This window comes from Cuculus canorus, chromosome 2 (genome assembly GCF_017976375.1).
Source record: "Cuculus canorus isolate bCucCan1 chromosome 2, bCucCan1.pri, whole genome shotgun sequence".
NCBI classification, from domain to species: Eukaryota; Metazoa; Chordata; class Aves; order Cuculiformes; family Cuculidae; genus Cuculus; species Cuculus canorus.
Genome location: NC_071402.1, coordinates 140336024 through 140356593, shown reverse-complemented (window position 1 = coordinate 140356593; position 20570 = coordinate 140336024). Strand labels below are relative to the sequence as shown.

The 20570-nt window shown below is 39.0% G+C and overlaps 1 protein-coding gene across 1 annotated transcript in view; it reads right to left on the bottom strand.

Moving 5' to 3' along the window:
* PLXDC2 (plexin domain containing 2) overlaps positions 1-20570 on the bottom strand; it is a 262550-nt gene that overhangs the window by 74801 nt on the left and 167179 nt on the right. The gene's annotated exons all lie outside the window — the stretch shown is intronic.

The following is a 20570-nucleotide window of genomic DNA, read 5'->3' as shown; positions in this document are numbered from 1 at the left end:
TAAAGCCTGACTAAAAACTCCTTTTGCCCTTGAGTGAGGCTTTTCTTGAGTTTTTATTTTAGCTTTTGCCTTGCTAGTCAAAACTGACAGTCTTTAAGTTGATTTGAGCTATAGATAGATCTTCAAAACTAATATTTGCATATTAGGTCTCCTCTCAAAGTGTTTACCAGCTGGTGCCTTGTGCTGAAGTATTTGTTTTTCTCTTTCTACTGATTTAAGGAAGTACATTCCAACAGCAAAAGCCCTAATAACAACAAGAATATTAGAGTTGGCTGAAAACTTTCTAATAGAAAAAAATTCTATTTGGAAGACATCTCACATAAATTCACTTCTTTACTGGTATATGATAGTATCCACTGCAACAGTATTTATGCTAGTTTGTGTTTTCTTTTCCTTCTTCAGTCTTATTGAGTATGTTTTCCTACTATCAAGCCCAAGAGGTCCCTTTTCCTGTTTAGTATTATTGCAATACAATACATGGGGAGGGGCTCTTTATCAGAGAGTGCAGTGATAGGATGAGGTGTAACGGTTTTAAGCTGTAAGAAGGTAGAATTAGATTAGCTATTAGGAGGAATTTTTCTGCTGTGAGGGTGGTGAGGCACTGAAATAGGTTGCCCAGAGAAGTTACAAATGCCCTGTCCCTGGAGGTATTCAAGGCCAAGTTGGGTAAGGCTTTGAGCAACCCATTCCAGTGGAAGGTCTCCCTACCTGTCGCAATGGGGTTCAAAACTAGATGATCTTTAAGGAGGGGCGAAGATTCTTTCAGTTAAATACCTAAATACCATTTTTCTCTTCTGCTAATTGACAAGGAGAGAGAAATACCAATTAAAAAATAAAACTGACACATATTTACAAGTCATATATAAATCCAAACTTTCAGAATATACAACTGTAGCTGCAATTTTACTCTATTACTCATCATTTTAGAATAGTCAACAGTCCTACCAATGCAGAGTCTTTGAAATGTATTTTCTTTGTTTTCTATTTATTTCTGTCTTCCTCTAAAATGTCATTCCCTTAATAAGTATTCCCTCATGCTTATTTAGACTTTTTAAATACGCATATTTTCATAGAATATTTGTGCCACTTGTTATCCCTATGGTCATGTGCACAAATATTTTGACACAATCTTGGGTAGGTCTATAACCTTGAAACTATTCCTCAAAAATATTTTGAAGACAATATAAACAAAACATTTGGATCTCTATTCACATATTGTAATTGGCCTTAGTACTTCCGTACTTATTCATCCCTTGTACAATGGTCTTATCTTTGCACACAGTTTCTCTTTCATGCTTTCATCCCATTTACAGTATGAATGTCACCATTATAACTAATAATGAGGCAGATACAATAGGAAAATAAAGCACTTAATTGTGCTGGAACACATAACTAAGTAAATCAGCCCAGGTAATTAGTAACCACAGAACGTATTTCCAAGTGTTTGGCAGATGCAGCTTTACTTTAGACAAAAATGGAAAGCAGGAGGTGGATGATAGCTGGGAAGCAGGCAGGCCTTGCATGAAGATCATTCTAATGAGAACTCTAGTCATGCATTGGAATAACTTGAATAGAAACACAAAGTCATTTTAAATCATCCTAGAGATTCAAAGGCTGAAGCCACTGTTGAGCATAGACATTTTATCATTGCCACTACAACTTAAAGAAAGCAGCAAATGTAAAATTAACTAATTCCTGAGCAGACTTCCGCAGAAAATTGGCTTATACTATCCGTGACCTAATTTTCTGACAGTGGTAAATGCCCGTGGTTGATTCATTTAGTCAAGGAAGAATTTTTGAGACCTGCAATTTCCTGAACCACTTAATCTTTCCTTTGTGGGAAGGGTTGGTAGAGCTCTTTTCCAAAATTCACCACAAGTACTATATGTAGAAGCATAATGTGCTCCTAAATACTGGAATGAAGAAAAAGCAGAGGGAGTTCAGCATTTTGTAAGTTTTATATGTATAAATAAATCTGACTAGAACTAAGGATGAACTAGTACTAAAGCCACATATAAATTGAGGAGGGTATACTCCTAATCCTCAGAGCATACTTACTTAATAAACGAGGAGAAAACTATATAAATATGAAAGAACACTTCCACTTGATGCAAGACCCTGACTTGATGTAGAAACACATTACACATCTGAATTTATCCATTCCAAAATATGCTCCATATATGTTGCATTTTAACATATTAGATTTACATATAAAATTTAACATACTAGATTACAACAATCTGCACATAAGATTTCTGTGGTTTCTTTTTTCTACTCCTAGTCGTGCACAAACTTAATAACATTAGAAAGTTTTTTGATGATGTTTGTGAGGTGTGCAGAATAACAGAATGCAGGTTCAAAGCAGCACAGGCAAACAGTCCTTTGAAGTTGCTACTGTGCGTCTGCAAAGATATGACAGGATATGGGATATGCATGCAACATAAAAATGAAACATCTAATTAATAACTAACTTCTCCTTTCTAAGACCCTACATGAGCAAGTTACATAAGCCTGAGCCTGATTTTATATATTTGTAGTCTTGGGCTGTGAGAAACAGAAAAAGTAAGCCATTTTTCCCATACTCCTTCTTTTCTCCCAGGCTCAATGTCACCCCTTCATTCCACAGGGGGATGGGAAATGTGGGATGCAGTCTGTTGCCTTCAACAATTGCTAGCTCTTGCCCAGGTCAAGTCACTCCCACTGTATAATACCTTCTGACTTCTAAAAAGGGGAAAATATTCTGGCAAAAAGAAAATGATCTAGAGAAAAAGAATCATTTAAATTTAATAGTGCTAAATAACAGCATTGAAATAAATTGATGTTGAATTATTCCTCCTAGTGGCTGTGACACTGCTTTCACAAAAGGCACATAAAATCTTGCTTATTCTCCAAAACAATCTTTATTGTAAATAAGCACCTGAAGAAACACCTCTTTCAACCTGAAATACCAAACAATACATTTAACAAGAACAGAAATGCTCAAAATCACTTTGTATAGCTGCCAATAAGCATTTTGATGCAGGCCTCAAAAATGCATGTCATTATCTTTCCATCCTTTCCATAGTTCTGAAGAATTAGAGGGCCAAAACTCCATAAACCAACTCTATCAGGTGCTTTTGCTATCACGGTACAAGTTGGCTCATGTACCTTTTGGACAGCAGCAGTCATGTTTCAGGTACAGATATAGATTTTGCTTTTATGATCCATGAAGCCTTATGTGTTTTAAAGGCAACTAACTGCTCTCCTTCCACATCAGTTGTCATAATCTGAAGCATGTCAGAGAGTCTTCAGCAAATCTTTTTCTGCCCATACATTGCGCGTGTCGATGCTGACTCATAGGGAAGCAAAAGACATGATGTACATTTTTCTTGGGACAGGCTACTTAATTTCTCATCAGAGAAGTGAAAAGAAATACTTGGAATTTAAAACCAAATGGAAAAAAACCCAAACACATTAGCCCTCCTCTCCTCCTGCAATGGATGGAGTGATATAATAACCTGGAGCTCAAAACAAAGAACAAATCTAACCATATCATACAAAGTATGTAATGTAGAAAGAATTAAGAAAGTTTTGGAGAAAAATAATCTTTTCTTATCATGCAGCTAATGTTAAGTAAAACCATATGTTAAATCCCTCAGTAATACAATGAGGTGTGGTTACTTAGCTGGAAAAGGAACTGCCTGCCAGCAGCAGCTGAACAGTGAAAGGCTTTGCATGGGAGAGACCGTCACTGGGCAAAAGCAGAGGTATCATTTGAGCATAGAGTTCAGTGTGGGTTTACTCGAATGCCCTTGCAGCATATAAACTAGAGGGAAAATAGCAGAGCAGCTTCCAAAGAAACAGAACCAGATGAAAGTTGTTTCCCTAAGAGGTAGGCTCCAGTCCAGATGATCCAGGGGAAAGCCGTGATTTCAGCTTGTATATTCACATAGGCAACAAGCTTTGTAAAGATGTGACAACATAGTCTCGCATATACCCTGAAATGTCCTGTTGCACATGGGAATAATTTCTTTCATTTTTCCCTTTTCATTTTCTTACTTACACAGGGTTAGAGTACATGACTTCAGATGCTCATTTTCCTCCAAAACACTGAAAACTGTGCAGCCATGACAGAAAACTTCAGAGAAACTGGCAGTACACTTCCAGCTCTCTGGCTGCTTCTCTTTTGGTGTCAGCATAATCAAAGCCCTCTTATAGGATCTGCTGTGGGTTATCTCATATGACCCCAAAGCTACCTCAATGGGTAGCAGTGCTTCTACTCTGTTTTTTACCATCTTAGATCCAGTGTTAGCATACTGCCAATTTTTGATGGAAACCAGAGTCAGCACATGTACAGTACCTAGCAATTCTATATTGTCAAAAGACTGACATAAAATAGGGTATATTATATACCTCGTCTTAGGATCTATTTTGCCATCCTTGCTGAAGAAAATAGTAGGAGAGAAATGATAAGAGATTTACTTTGGGCTTGTTTAAAAAACCCACCACAACCATCTGTAGGGCCAAGGAAGTATTTAATGCCTGGTTTCCACCAAGCAGAGTTTAGTATCACTGATCAAGATGAAGATAGGCTGCTCATAACTTAATGGGGGTGGGGGTAAAGAACTTATATCCTAAAATTGATTCACACGACATCTTGCCATCTCCAGCTGCCAGAGATACCATCTTGTCAAAAAACATTTTGTAAAGTGGATCACAAATTCTTCCTCTTTCTCAAATTCTCTAGCTATGATCATTGGTAATGCAAAAAGGTGCAGTCATCTCTCTTGTTAGATTAATATTTGCCATGACAGTAGGGAAAATGGACCAGAGATAGGGACTGAGAAATAGGATGTGAAAGTTTATATAAACATCCTGTAGGACTGAGGTTTTAATAGTAATTTCAAAAATTTAAAAAAATTATCAGACTTAGCACATTCTGAGATAAATATTATTGTGTTTAATTCTACCCAGCAACATGTCAGCATATCTGCATGAGAATAGCCTTAAACACCATTTCAGCAATTTCTGGATATTTCCATTTGTAAATAGAAAGCTGTAAATAAATTAAATAGGGAAATCAGAGTATTGTTTGTTGCTATTTGTAGCCAGGAACCCCAGACTTAGGTAGTGAAATAAAAACTAGTGAAACCTACCTGCACCTTCTGTAAAAATTACAGCTCTGCCAAAGCCAGGAAGCGAACTGCAGCCTCTGCCCTCTGGACCACCCCATGCTCTGTATGCTGTGTTTCATATACTCCCTTGATCAAATCACTACTGTACTTTGGTCCAAATCTATTACTGAGCCCAGCTCAGTGGGCCAAGCCCACAGACATCTCTTTAAGATCTCTTTTATCTGCCAGCCACAAGTTAATACATACCTACAAAAAGAAATCCCTAAAGGAAAAATATCAAACCATTAAAATCTTTCACTATGTGAACAGATAATCCTTAATGCACTTTTTCTCTAGTAAGATGGTGGAGAACACAGCTATCATTCGTCAAAGCTATAGCCTTGTCTGCCTTCTGCACAAACAACCAAACTTTCCCTGGTACGAAGGCCAAAAAATTTTTAGGAGTGTTATTACTTAGGCACATGCAACCATCACAGAATCATAGAATCACCAGGTTGGAAAAGACCTTTGAGATCACCAAACCTAACCGTACCTTTCCATGACTAAATCATATCCTTAAGCACTTCATCTACCTGTCTTTCAAATACCTCCAGGGTACTGATCATCTGAGATCAATATAAGATAGACAACAGGATTATAACTCAAGAAGACAAGCATTTGTGTTTTCAAAGTGCTCGAGAATTCCACACTGTTCTACCACTGGAAAACACCACCTTTTAAGCAACTGATTTTCATGCAGTCCTTCCCTTCTGAAAGATTTTTTTAAACAAAGGTTTATTAAGTGTTAGCACCTAATAAAATGCTGACATCCTTTTATTCATTAGCCATTCAAGAAAATTAATTTCAATTGCAGCACACAACTGACTTGCAAAACCCTCTGTTCAGTTCAAATAAGAGAGTAAATTTGTGCCGCATGAAAATGAGACTACAGAAAAAGACTCCTTCTATAAAAGACTCTTCCACACACATATACACCTCTTCCTGCTCACCTCTTTCTTTTAAATACATATAGTTGTTCTAAATGGTAGAGAAAGTTTTTGCCCCCTTATAACAACTACTCTTTTCGGGGTGATAGAATATTACTACTTCAGATGCACCTTCTCATTAGGTTGGAAAACATTTCTTTAGATTGACACTGTATAACCATGTTCTTGAAACAGTTATTACATCAGTTAAATTCCACTCTTTAATTTACTAGAGTAATTTACTATACAATTATAACCAATATCATAGAAATGAATTAAGAATAAGCAGACCAGCTCCCTAACTGGTAAAATAGTATTTGAGCTGTAACAACCGGTAGAATTATCCCCCTGTCTGTAAAGTTATCATATTTTTTCCATTTCAAAGCATATTTAAAAAATATTTTTATCAGTTTATGTTCATATCTGATACCTCAGTTGTAAAGGTCAGTGCTGCAAATTTTCTCATTGGTTGAAAGCCCTGTAGGTTGCTATTTTGTGGTAATTATTTTAATCAGAGCTGCAGAGAACAGCTCCAAAATTTTGGCTTTCATTTTATTTTCAGGATGTTTCTTGTTCTCCATCCCACTGTTTCTGACGTACTGCCTATTTTCATCTTACGCTCTTTCTTTTCATCAGAAAAGGTAAAAATGAGAGTAATATGTTCTCATTTCTTGAATTAAATTACAAAAGAACTCAAAAGACACTTTTAAATTTGATGGAAAAATGGTAAGATGTGTCATGGGGGAAATAAAACATACCAGGAATAGTGTTGCTCACATATTTATTTGCATAGGTGTATAAAGCACAGCCCACAAAACTCTGCACTGTGTAGTTTCAGCTATGCTAAAATATGTTTTCCCTGTGTTTTTCCCCGGTATTTTTCCACCAGCTAAGTCCCTAAAATAAATTGGATTGCTGAATTCTAGAAACATAATTTCATTTACTTTCATACCCTGTCCTATACAGCCATATTAATATTTCTTTGATACTTCACTGAAGTAAGTTTTAAGCAATGTCATTTGTCCCCAGATGGCTAATTTATTGTTATGTCTGTGGAAGAATGTTATCATCACTGTAATTGCATGAAGATTACAGCGTAATTGAACAAAAGGATAACAGCAACTCCAGATCCCTCAGACAATCCGTGAAAGTTAAATACTCTAACGGGCTTTCAAGATCAGTGTAAAAATGAACCAACCACTCACGCTATTTTGCATTTTTTTTTCAGCCCTGTGGGGAAAATGAATTAGAGACAGATTACACATTTTTTGGCTTTGCCTTTGCTTGACTAGATTGAATGCACCAACTCATTTCTTCTTTCAGCCTGAAAACTGGGCTGTCTGAAAACTAAATTTCAGAGGGCATAAATATAACACTATTTCTTAATCACACAACCTTACAAGGACTTCTTGTGTGTCTGTGCATGAGCAAAAAACCAAAAGCTAGCCAGAATCCTTATACACTTGGCTGCACTTCTGTATTATCTTACGTAGATATTTAAAGGCCAGAAGATTAGTTTTTCCCATTGCTTTGTTAATAGTGAAAGCATTATCCGGAAAAATTGAGAATGTGTAATGTACGTCACGGAACAAATGCCAATAAGTTTCCCAGCTTGTAGTTTCCCTTCTTCTCATGGCTTTTCTGAAAACTATAGGATCTTATGTAGCATGAAACTTTTCCAGAAGAGTTTTTCTTCTGTCATGCCAGAAGACATTCCTTGTCAGAAGCTTGTTAGATATCGCCAGGAAAACTACAAGAGCAAGAGAAGTGCTGTTGAGTAAGCATCCACTCTAAACTGTGGATACTCTGAAGTTCAGGAGGAACAAACCCAAAGGTTATTTAGAATCTAATGACTTGCACATACTTCCCCAGACAAAATTCTTGGACAGAGGCATGAAATGGAGTCTATTCAGTGAGATACAGCCATGCAATACCTCCCAAGTGTCTCTCAGCTCCAGCCAAACAAGACCAGTGTGGCTCCTAGACAGGCCAGAACCAGTGAAAAGAAGTTGGCGGGAGGATTATCTCACTTGGGCCAAATATCTTAGCAGCTGGGTCACTGCAGTAACCTTCGCACTGCTAAATCCTAGAATGAGGCCTGAATAAAGTTGTTGGGAGGAAATCTAATTTTGCAGTCTATTTCTGATATAACTGTCTCTTACACTGGTTAGGCAAAATATCCTCATGCCTGAACAGCTCTTGTCATTAATAAAAAAGTTTGGCTGGAACTAAGGAAATTGGCCTTTTAATGTTTGAAAACATCAAACAAAAGATGTTTCATCTTTTAATCAAACTGTTGTGACATCAATACATATTTTTTTTCTTTTGTTGCTATCTCTCTTTCCTCCTGTATTGCCACAGAGTCTTATGAAAATAATTATTGTAAAGCTTTTCTGCTTGACCTGCTTATTCTCCTCTGCCTTCTAACTTTTAAAACAAATTCTTACTTGGATAAAACACATGAAATGTGAATCACATGAATCATATGAATTTCATGAAATCATTATTCTCCAAAGTTTAAAAAAAAATCTGTAAGGAAAGGAATAATAGAATTTAGAACAATGCTGAATGTCATCAAATTGGGTTGTCATTAATGTCATAGAAATTCGCAACAAAAAGAAAACAATGTTGCAGAAGAAGAAAAGATTATTTTTTAAATTTTAGGAAGTCTGCTTAAAATTTATGCATAACAAAGACACTTAGCTGAATGTCTGATTTCTATTGCAGTAAATCAATATAATTTGAAATATAACTTTGACATTACTAGGTACTGGATTAATTCCACACCCGTCACATAATGCTATTATTATACTTGTATTAATCCTTCCTAAACAACTAAAACAAATCCTATGTATATAATATTCACATACTTCGATCCATATACAACAATATCCAAGGAAGACTGCAGAGGCTAGTGTGCATTATTAGAGACGCTTCAGAGAAGCCATTCCATTACATTTCACCTGCATACACAAAACCTAACACTGAAATAGCATGGCATAAAGTTCTTCAAGCTGGGGGGAACTTTTCAGAAAGGAATTTAACTCTGTGTTCTTCTACTGCCAACGTTCTACCATGGCTATTCACTCTCCAGTTCCTTTTTTACCACCGTATTTGTTCATGCTGGACACAGTTCAGAGAGGGGAGGTAGTATGGGTTTGCTTCAGACAGGAGTAGACGGCAGTGAAGATGTAGATCAAAACAATAAGATAGAAGCTGGTGGATGTTCAGGGGACCAAGGTCATGTGCTTCTATTTGAAAAGAAGTTCTTGTTGACATGCTTCGCAGTTAAAGATTGGACATACATAAACGTACTGCCCTAGTCTCTAGTTCAACCCTGCACTGGCCTTGAGAGGATCCCTCTATTGCAGGCATTGTAAGGGAAAGGCTGATGGCTCTGCCTCTTTCCATGACTTCACTCTGATGCCTAGAACTGGACACACCACTAGCCAGACGTCACTTAACAATTTTTTTACCCTCTTCGTGAAGTAATGGGGGATAATGCTTTGGATGAGGAATCTCTACCCTGGGTAAAAAGACCCTTAACCGCAACCCAAACCAAACCTTTTTAACCAAGATCAGTTTGCTGGTCTAACTCTTCCTGCACTAGACAACAGTTGTGTGGGCAGGGGAGGGTAAGGGGCTAATGAGCTGAAAAGAAATGGTCAGCAAGCAGGGAAAGCAATCCACAATCAGAATTGTAACAGGCACACTGTATCCTGAAATTGAAGCAGACGGTTTTGGGCTTATCTTTTCTTTGCCTCCTTTCTCCCCTCATTCCTTCACTATCACTTTGGGCTACCCTCTTCAGTTGTGGAATGAACCTATGAAAACATCCGGTTTAAAGCAATGCAAGAGGAATTAAGCAGGTAAAAATATAAGTGGGGAAAAACTAGAATATACTTCTAATAATCTGATCAAAAAGAATGAATGGAAAAAAAAATCAATACCACTTTGAACCAGCTGATGAAAAATTTCTGCCCTGGGAAGCATACTAGCCTCAACTTTGAACTCAAAGATTTCAGTAAAAGTAATAGCAGTACGTTTGCAACATTAAAAAGAGTGGGTTTGTGTGTGAATAAGGGCTCTAAAGGGAAGAGTGAAATGATTTCTCTTATGGTCAGAACAAGAAAAAAATCTCTGGTTCCAATTCAAGTTGTGTGGCTTGCCCCTTAGGGAAAAAGAACCTTTGCACAGGTGAGCCTTTGCTGAAGTTGTGCATGCAGAGGTATAGGAGCACAAAGGAATTAATCCTTCCTTCTGAAGACCTCAGATCTGTAATAACCCCTGTGTTCCATATAGTCAGAGCCTGGAAACAGGCCATGGCTGGCTAGTTGGTAGCAAGTAGCTGTGCTGATCAGAGTTCACTTGTCATAGGCATAAAAAGCCAACAGGAAGAAGCTGATTGCCAGCAGACAATGCAAGCTCATTTGCTAAATACAGTTCTGTTGAGTTTAATAGCTCCTTTTGTTAATACATTTTTACCAGGTTGAAGTGTATTGTCAACAGTGGGATGCACATGCTGTGATGGGTTGGCTGGACACTTCATTTTACACTAGCATTAACCCTGAAAGGTAGATGCCTTTAATATGTAAACTCTACCCCAATGCCTTGAAGCAAGACGGAAACACAAACGTGAAACTGGGTTTGTGTTTCAATGCTTGAGTAAAATATATACGAAAACACCTGCAGTTCGTGTCTTTCAGACATTTGCAAATGACTAGAAGGGTCACCTTTCATAAATTCAGTATGCAATGCCACATGATCTGAAAGAAAATCTGAAACAATGACTCAGAGAGCAAATGTATTGTACAAGCTTCCCAACAGTCACCTGATGAGTTTGACTGTTGGAGGAAGAATCATAAAAAATAAAGCCAAACTGCCTTTAGAGTAAACTACATAAAAAATTAATTTTAAAAGGCTTGATAATTTAAGTTAAAATATTGTCCTACTTTGTGGAAGATGTGTCATGCAACACACACTTCACTATGATGATAAATGTTGGTCATATAATCATATGGAAAGTTACAAGCAGCAGTAGGATATCTGGGGTAAATACCATGTAATTGCAGGGTACACAAACAGTGATCACTTCCTCCTAAACCAAAGTGCAGGTTACAACATAATTATGTTTTAGACTTACTAAAGTAATCATCACATGCGGCTGGATGGTATTTGCCAAGAAAAGCCCTTTAGGTTTCTGGCCAAAGAAAATATATTCATTCCTTTCAACACTGGGAGCTGGTGAAGCACAACTGCAGCCCCATGACTCACCACACATCCAAAAGATAACAGTTATGGGAGGAAAACTAGAAGACTACTTTTAATACATGAAGCCCTAGACAGACATTAGCTGTAATGAGGATAAGACTATTTCATCATGCTGTGGTGGAAAATGTCTATATGCTGCTTGAGACACAATAAGCTGCTCTTCCTATCAGATGAGAGCTATAGAAAAGTGGTGACAGTTTCTTCCATGAACATATTACCCACTTCCTTTTGAAAGAATAACAAAATGGAGAATATGGATTAAACCATTAATATGCAAGAAAAAAATCTTGCCTCCCATGGGCTAAAGCCCATGGAGGACATGGAGGTGATTAATGGCAGCCAGCATGGCTTCACCAGAGGCAAGTCCTATATGACCAACCTGGTGGCTTTCTATGATGGGGTAAGCACAGCAGTGAACACGGGTAAACCGACGGATGTGATCTATCTAGACTTCTATAAAGCCTTTGACATGGTTATCCACAACATCCTTCTCTCTAAATTGGAGAGATATGGATTTGATGGGTGGACGGTATGGTGGATAAGAAACTGGTTGGATGGTCATATTCAAAGATTAGTGGTCAATGGCTCAAAGTCCAGATGGAGATCCATGACGAGTGGTGTCCCTCAGGGGTCCGTACTGGGACCAGAGCTGTTCAATATCTTTATCAATGATATTGACAGCATGATCGAGCGCACCCTCAGCAAGTTTGCAGATGGCACGAAGCTGAGTGGTGTAGTTGTCACACTGGAAGGATAGGATGTCATCCAGAGGGACCTGGACAGACTGGAGAAGTGGGCCTGTGACAACCTCATGACGTTCAACAAGGCCAAGTATAAGGTCCTACACCTGGTTCAGGGCAACTCCTGTTTTCAGTACACGATAGGGGATGACGTGCTTGAGAGCAGCCCTGCAGAGAAGGACTTGAGGGTGCTGGTCGATGAGAAGCTCGACATGAGCCAGCAATATGTTCACAGCCCAGAAGGCCAACTGTATCCCAGGCTGCATCAAAATAAGCATGGCAAGCAGGGCGAGGGAAGTGATTCTGCCCCTCTATCTCTGTCTTGTGAGACCTCATCTGGAGTACTGTGTCCAGTTCTGGAATCCTCAACGTAAGAAGGATATGGAGCTGTTGGAACGGGTCCAGAGGAGGGCTACAAAGATGATCAGAGGGCTGGAGTACCTTCCATCTGAGGACAGGCTGAGAGAGTTGGGCTTGTTCAGCCTGGAGAAGAGAAGGCTGAGAAGACCTTATAGTGACCTTCCTGTACCTGAAGGGGGCCTACAGGGGAGCTGGAGAGGGACTTTTTATAAAGGCTTGTAGTGATAGGATGAGAGGGAATGTGTATGAACTGGAGAGGGCAGATTTAGACTGGACATTAGGAAGAATTTCTTCACCTTGAGAGTAGTGAGGCACTGGCACAGGCTGCCCAGGGAGGTTGTGGCTGTCCCATCCCTGGAGGTGTTCAAGGCCAGGTTGGATGGGGCCTTGGGCAGCCTGATCTAGTGGGATCTCCCTGCCCATGGCAGGGGGTTGGAACTGGATGATCTTTAAGGTCCCTTCCAACCCAAACTATTCTATGACTCTATGAAATCCCAGAAGGCAAAATACACTCTTGCTTACATTCTGTTATCTTTTAGGAAATAAAATTCCTGAAAGATTAACTTCAGGAAGCATGCACAGGCATATGCAGGAACAAAACTGCTTTCAGCTATCAACTGCACTCATAGATGTTTTCATTGTTAGAGGTCATGAATGGCAGCAGAGTTAAAATGAAGAAACTTATGGTTTTTTTTTTTTTACTTCATTCAGCTCGTACAAAAAAATGCAGATTCTATTTGTTACCCTTGAAAGTGTATAGACATATGGCTTGGTATCCTTCTGCCTGCTGTGATGCCCCGTTATGGCTACCATGGCTTCATTAGGGAACTCATTATTACTTTTACTTTTGTCTAATTTTTTTTACCCTAAAAGCTGCTAGTTTCACAAGTTGGCATCTCATTCATGGCTACAGCGAAATGAATTGTCTTTCCTGTATACCACACCAAGTCAAACCCAAGACAACTGGAAAATAAGTGAACAGCTGGAGATTCAGCAAGAGGGCTGTGGACTGGATTTAAAAGATTGTAGGCCAGGCAAAGAAGGAGACATGAGTATATGCCCTCTGAGTGGCTCAAATCAACAGTGTGGTGCTGCACAAACTGTAGCACACTCAGCAATAATGAAAGGAAAAAAGCAGCAGCTTGGATATGCAATCACCTGGAACTTACTCCTTCAGACTGACATTAGCAAAGCCTACAAAGAACAAAAAATAATAAAGAAAGTAGAAGGATAAGGTCATGCAGTTACCACAACAGATCAGCAGTTCCTAATGTTTCTTGAGCAAACTGCCTCTCCACTTTACAATATCAGTTTCTGAAAATAATTCTTCCTACACAATTGACACTAATGGGTGTTGCCATTGCTCTCACACGAAGAAGTTTAACAGGTTTATTTGTAATATTGTTATTTATTTGTCCTGTTCACAGCTATATTAGAATATGTGTTATCCATACCTCTTTATAGCCATAACTACCCTCATAATAGTGGGAATTGACTTATTGCATAAAATAGAGAATATTAAAAAGACGAGTTTTTAATATCATATACAGAAGTTGAAGCCATATTTACCAATATGTCAGATTTTAGTGATCAAACAAAATCATGAACCAAGTAACAGAAAAATCTGTGTAATTCTAAAATATTCCTTCTTTGAGGAACACAATTACTTGCTCAGAGTACACAATCTCATTTGGTAAGGTTCATATACGGTTATTTCTCAATAGAGGAAAAGAAATAATCATAGAATCATAGAATCATAGAATCATAGAATCATAGAATCATAGAGTAGTTTGGGTTGGAAGGGACCTTAAAGATCATGTAATTCCAACCACCCCTGCAATGGGCAGGGACACCTCCCACTAGACCAGGCTGCGCAAGACCCCATCCAACCTGACCTTGAACACCTCCAGGGATGGAGCATCCACAACTTCTGTTGGCAATCTGTGCCAGTGCCTCATCACTCTCACAGTGAAGAAATTCCTCCTTACGTCTAGTATAAATCTGCCCCTCTCCAATTTATAGCCATTGCCCCTAGTCCTATTACTACGTGCCTTTGTAAAGAGTCCTTTCCCAGCTTTCTTGTATGAGCCCTTCAGGCACAGGAAGGTCTCTATAAGATCTTCTCGGAGCCTTCTCTTCTCCAGGCTGAACAAGCCCAACTCCCTCAGCGTGTCCTCGTATGGGAGGTGCTCCAGCCCTCTGATCATACTTGCAGCCCTCCACTGGATGCATTCCAACAGCTCCACATCCTTATGCTGAGGATTCCAGAACTGTGTACAATACTTCAGATGAGGTCATGAGATCATACTGTCTTTTTCCACTACAGAATTTGATGATCTTGGTCAAGAAATTAAGAACAAGACAGTGTGAAAATATTTCAAACTGAGTATACTACTTGGGGCGCTTAGATAACAAAGAACATTTTCAAAGACAGATATCAGTACTATTTATTCTTTGCAAATCTGCTCATACAACTGAGTTTCCACCCTCTTTGGTCTGGGGACTCAGTTGCCATGGTCACTTTTCACCATTACATGACAGAATGCTCTCCAGCTAAATCTGTACTACCTGATTTTAAAAGTCACAGACTGCTCAACTTTAAGGTCATTGCAGAACATTTAGCAATTCTCTCTTGGATGTTTTTGGTCTGATGAGACTGCAAAGATTTCAGTCAGCTAATATATGAGAATCAAATACAAATGTAGCTAGAAGCATTCAAAAATGTTCTTATTTTCTGTATGAGTGTGATGGGAATGGAACAGGAAGAAAAGGGGGTTGGTTTGGGCATAAGTAACTAACATCAGGGAAAACTAAAACCACAATTTTGGACTTCTCTTCTACTTTGAGCAGGAGTTTAATGCTTAAGCGGTTTGTAAAGCTGGTGTTCACTTGCATTCTTATAAACACTGCTTGCTGGAATAGTGATTGCCCATACAGATTTCACTTCATCTGCTCTCTGCCTCTCTGTGTAGCAGTTGAAGGGTGTGTTCAGATGCTTCTTATTTGCAATTCTTATTGCTTCCAGAGAATGGACACTTTGCAGTAGTTTCTGAGAGAATGCAGTTTGGCTCTTATCATAGGGTTCATAGAATCAGAGAAAGCCAGGTTGGAAGGTATCGCTAGGATCATCTGGTCCAAGGTTTTTAGGTGATATATAGTTTAAATGAGATGGCCTTGAACCCTGTCAAGCTGAGCCTTAAAAGTGTCCACTGTACAGGAATCTACCACTTCCCTGGGGAGATTATTCAAATGTTTAACTGTTCTCATGGTGAAAAATTTTCTTCTGGAATCCAGTCAGAATCTCCCCAGGAACAACTTATACCCATTAGCCTTTGTCTTTACCATGTGACTCCTTGTAAAAAGGAAGTCTCTATCCTCTTGAAAGACACCCTTTATGTACCGTTACATGGTAATAAGGTCTCCCCAAAGCCTTCTCCTCTCGAGGCCAAACAAAACCAGTTCTCTCATCCTTACCTCACATGGTAAGTTTCCTAGTTCTCTGATCATGTTAGTGGCCCTTCTCTGGACCCTCTCCACCCTGTCTGAATATTTTTTGGTATAACAGGGACCAAAACTTAACACAGCACACATGCACTGAAGACAATAATAAGATTGGGAAAAGCAGACATGGTTGCAGGGGAGAGCTGGGCTCTCTATACAGACAAGTGAGTTGAGGAGCACACTGAAGACATGAATAGCTTATCAATCAACCTAAAGAACACAGAGACACAAAACCTTTCTGCCTTTTGACATAAAAAACAAAGAGAGCTATGCAAGTGGTGAAAAGCCTGGATATTACCAGGAGATACAATGAAGCAAAAATTATGCAGACAAATTTTCTAATCCCAGACTTCCAGACAGTAAAAATACACAGAAAAAGCCTTGGTATATAAGGAAAAAAAATTAGAGTAATGGTTGAGAGTAGCTTAAAGGTGATTCGGAGGATGACGATATGGGAAAGGAGTCACTAGGCAGAAAGGGGATGTTAACCAAGTATCCCAGGCCTCTTCCATACCTGCAAAAGTCACAGCACTCAGCAGGACACCATCGAACTATTGGGGATATTCTCCCTTCCACTGCCAGTCACACTGAATCTCAGCTCCCTTGCCCCATTATGGACCAAAGAGTTTGTGCCTCTGCATCTGTCATGCAAAAAGGGCTTGTATAAGCATGGCAGTGCATAACACGATCCAGCTCATTGGCCAGAAGAGTTCCTATCCTGGGAATACACTTGTCTGTCTGGACAGTTATTTTACATATTCCTTGGGATACTCTTTCTGGGTTATCAGGCCAATTCTTGATGGCTGCAATTTTTTAAATTCACTATGGACATACAAACTCATAAAAGCAATCGCAATTTGTTCTGACCAGAAATACATTTGGTCAAATGAAGCAAGGAAGAACCAGCTTGTACCCTCTATTACTAATTATAACATGTGCAGTGCATGTCATAGCTAGCAGTAACAAAAATTTTGTAACTGAGACTATGTAAAGGACCCCTGGAGATTTGATTCATCTAGAAATGTAAAGAAGCATTAGCAAGTACAAAATACAGTCCACTCCTGTGTTTGGCTGTTGCCTTCCTACCCTGGTACTATCTGTTCCCTTTTAACGATACAAACATTATATAAGACACTTCAGAAAAACAGTATCCTAATCAGGGGGTAGACCCAGCTTGATCTGACAGCTTCATCTCTGCTTACACTGGTCAATCACTACAGCAGGAAGTAGTGGAGCTATAGTGATTCCTGACATTACCAGAGCACAGCTTCATGACCTCAGTGTCTGGCAATGAGAAAAGCAACACCCCAAATGTTCAAGAGCAGCACAGTAAATTTGTTGATCTTAATAGACCTTGCATCATGAGCATCCTGACTTGTACAGTACAGTATCAGCCAGGAAGGAGTTGTGCAAGATAAGGATGCCATGCAGCTTCCTACATCTATCAAAATGACAGAAAGAAAACTTTGAATGTGATTTACAGTGGCATACACTACGACAGAATAATATTTTTTCTTGGCAGAGAGGATAATGATCGCAATAGGTCCGATCAACAGGACCAACATACTGAGAAAGCAATCAAGTCAAACCCACAATGATGACTTCTCCTGTGCAGTGATAATACTGGACTAGAGGGCTGAAGGATATAATCTCCTGAACAACACTGGTGCTTGTCGTCCCTTCTGCACTAAGCTATCTTTCTTAGGGAAAGGCAGTTTCCAAGTGGTCACATCAACTCTCTTATCCTGTCACCTGAAACACTGCATAAGAGGCAAGCTCAACAGGGATTTTCTAGAGCAGTCTTATTTCTATCCGTAAATTCTCTCTTCCCTGACCAACTTCCTCTATCTACAGATGAACTTTAACTACAGCTTGCTACTTTTCACACAAACTCTGGTATTATGCAGAACACGCAACACCTCAAAAAAACCACTGCAGAGTATTTCTACCAATGTGACTGGTGTGACAGACATTGACTCTACTTGTGTGTGTTCCCAAGCAAATAATGTAAGATGCCCATTAAAACCAGCAAAGCCCTCAATGCAGGAAAGCTTGTTACAAATATACCATTGCATGAGTGCAACTAGTCCAGATGCATCCTGTTGGGTCTCCTCTTCCTTCTGCAGCTGCGCAAGGGAAAGGCTGAAACAGAACTGCTCTGACAGTGCCTCAAGTCAGCACTAGCGGTCACTAGAGCACCATGGCTATTGCTTTCCTCTGATGCTGTTTACTAAAATGATTCATATCAGAAGTGAAAGCTTTCCTCTTTCTACATTTTTGGGGAAACTGCCTTGAAATCCCCATTACAGAACAGGGCTATCTTCCCCTTGCATCCAGTATGGATGGCTGGCACCAGACCCTTGGCTTACACCAAAATATATGCCTACTATATGTTTATAATCTCGAAAGAGGTTGTCGCTGACCCGGTACTAATGATCTTCTTGTCACAGCCTTTTTCCCTTCAAGACTAGACTCACATTCCCAGCTGAAATGCAGCTTTTCAACATCCTCATCCAACATACCATCCCAAATCACTTTTGCAGCTTTCACATTCCTCCTACCAAGGGATTGAAAACTAAGCCAGCAAAAATACCCAAAGAAAAGCTTTACTACTCCACTGTACTGCAGCACAAGCATTTCTGCTATCTTAAGCACCGTGTCCTAAAGGTAGCAGGGGCAACAGCAAGTGAAACTGCTTCTTCTGTTGTCTGTGCAGGCTTACGTCAATTCAAGTCTATGAAGTTCCAGCTTTAGACAAGTGATTATGATTTATGTTATTTTGAAAATCTCTTGAACATTCAATTTCCACTTTAGCCTCTAAGTGGGCTAATCTACTCCCTCTCAGACTTCTAGAAGTTTTGGCCTAAATTGCATCTAGCAAAATTTTTTATTTCTGCAAGTGTAAAGTAAGTGTAAACTTGCTAGTTAAACTTTAGCTTTTTCTTAAGTTCTACTATGACAGAATGGCCTCTTTCCTGAACTGAAATCGCAGAAATGTCTGCAGGTCTGGGACAGCTTAAAAACCCTTTCTCAACAGACTGAAAGATGCATCTGACAGTAGAAGAGACGTGCCCTAGAGACAGATTTTCTTCTCATTTGCAAATGCACAGATTCAGTGATGAGGCATGAAGACTATTATGATTATAACAAGAAAACACTTAAAAACACTCATCCAGAAAACTTAGAAAGGATCGTAAATCTGTGTTTTATTAGATATGTTTCTCGACAGTGAAAAACACAGTGGTTCTTAAGAAATCATAGCATCACACTTTATTTCAGCTTTTGAAAACTCATTAAACTCCACCACCTTGAAACCAATGGCTAAAAGATGTAATTTAAATGAGTGCAAAACCATTACTTTACAGAAAGAATGCAGGCATGTTTCTTTAATTCTAGTCATATATCAAAACTGTAGTAACACAGAAGGACCAAGTTCCATTAAAAATACCTATCAAAATAAGACTGATGAATCCACAAGATGGAATCACTGAAAGAGGGAATTCAACTATTCAATTTATGTTAAGTATCAAACCTAAATTTTAATGCAGTTTTTAATATACTCATGAAAATCATGTTTCATAAAATAAATACATGTTATTTATAGTGAAAATTATAAGGAATCCATGCATTTTATGACTAAATATAATGCCTGAGGTATTCAGCAAAGGCTCGTAATGCAACCAAATGGAAAGCCTTAAAGGGCTGAATATTCTATCAGTTTCAGAGATGGTTTTTCACATTTAGCAAATTATGAAAATATTTTAAGGTCTTGAGCCTGTGAAGGCTTGAAGGATGATCAATACCTGCTGAGTTCAGTCAACATTTAGGGTCCTCACAGTGTACAAAAGGGCTAACAGTTTTGACAGCAAGTCTGGTTTCCACCTATACATTTTTTCTGACAAAGGCTAATGCCTATCTCTACAGCTCCTCCTAATATTACCATAGCACTCAAGAAAAGTCTACAACTACCACACAAATACATATGGAATAGAGTATTGGAAACCAGATTTAAACTTCTACACACTTAAGTTACTACGTTAAAGGTCTGCATGGATCTGGGAGCACCAATTCAGGATGGCCCTTCAGAACTAATGAGATGTTCACACGCAGACCTCTTGGCAGTCAAATATCTCCTGCAGCACAAGTGGCTGAATGCCATGGACAATGTTTCACATTTTGTTGAATAGCCTCATAGAAAAAAAGAATTCATCCATGCCTGTGGACTCTTCTGCCTTAGGCTGCTTCCAGGCCTTCCATACAACCACAAGAAAAAACTATACTTACACCTCTAGCAGATGGAAACTACATATTCACCCAAGCATGAGAGAGGAAATCCTTACACATTTGGCACTGGCTGCTCTCACAGCACCTTTCCAGATTGCAGAGGGGGACGAGGTCTGCTCTGAGGAGGGAATCCTACTGCGGAGTTTAAGAGGCATCTATCTGAGATGGCTAAATTGAGTGCTCTGAATTGCCTCTTTCATTCCATTGACTACATAAGTAAAAATGTGTCTTAAATGAAAGACATATATCCCTTCCATATCCCTTGTCACGTCTCCTGTTCCATTTTTCCTTCTACCTTCAGAGAGAACTTTTATTGCATGAAGGTAATTCATTCT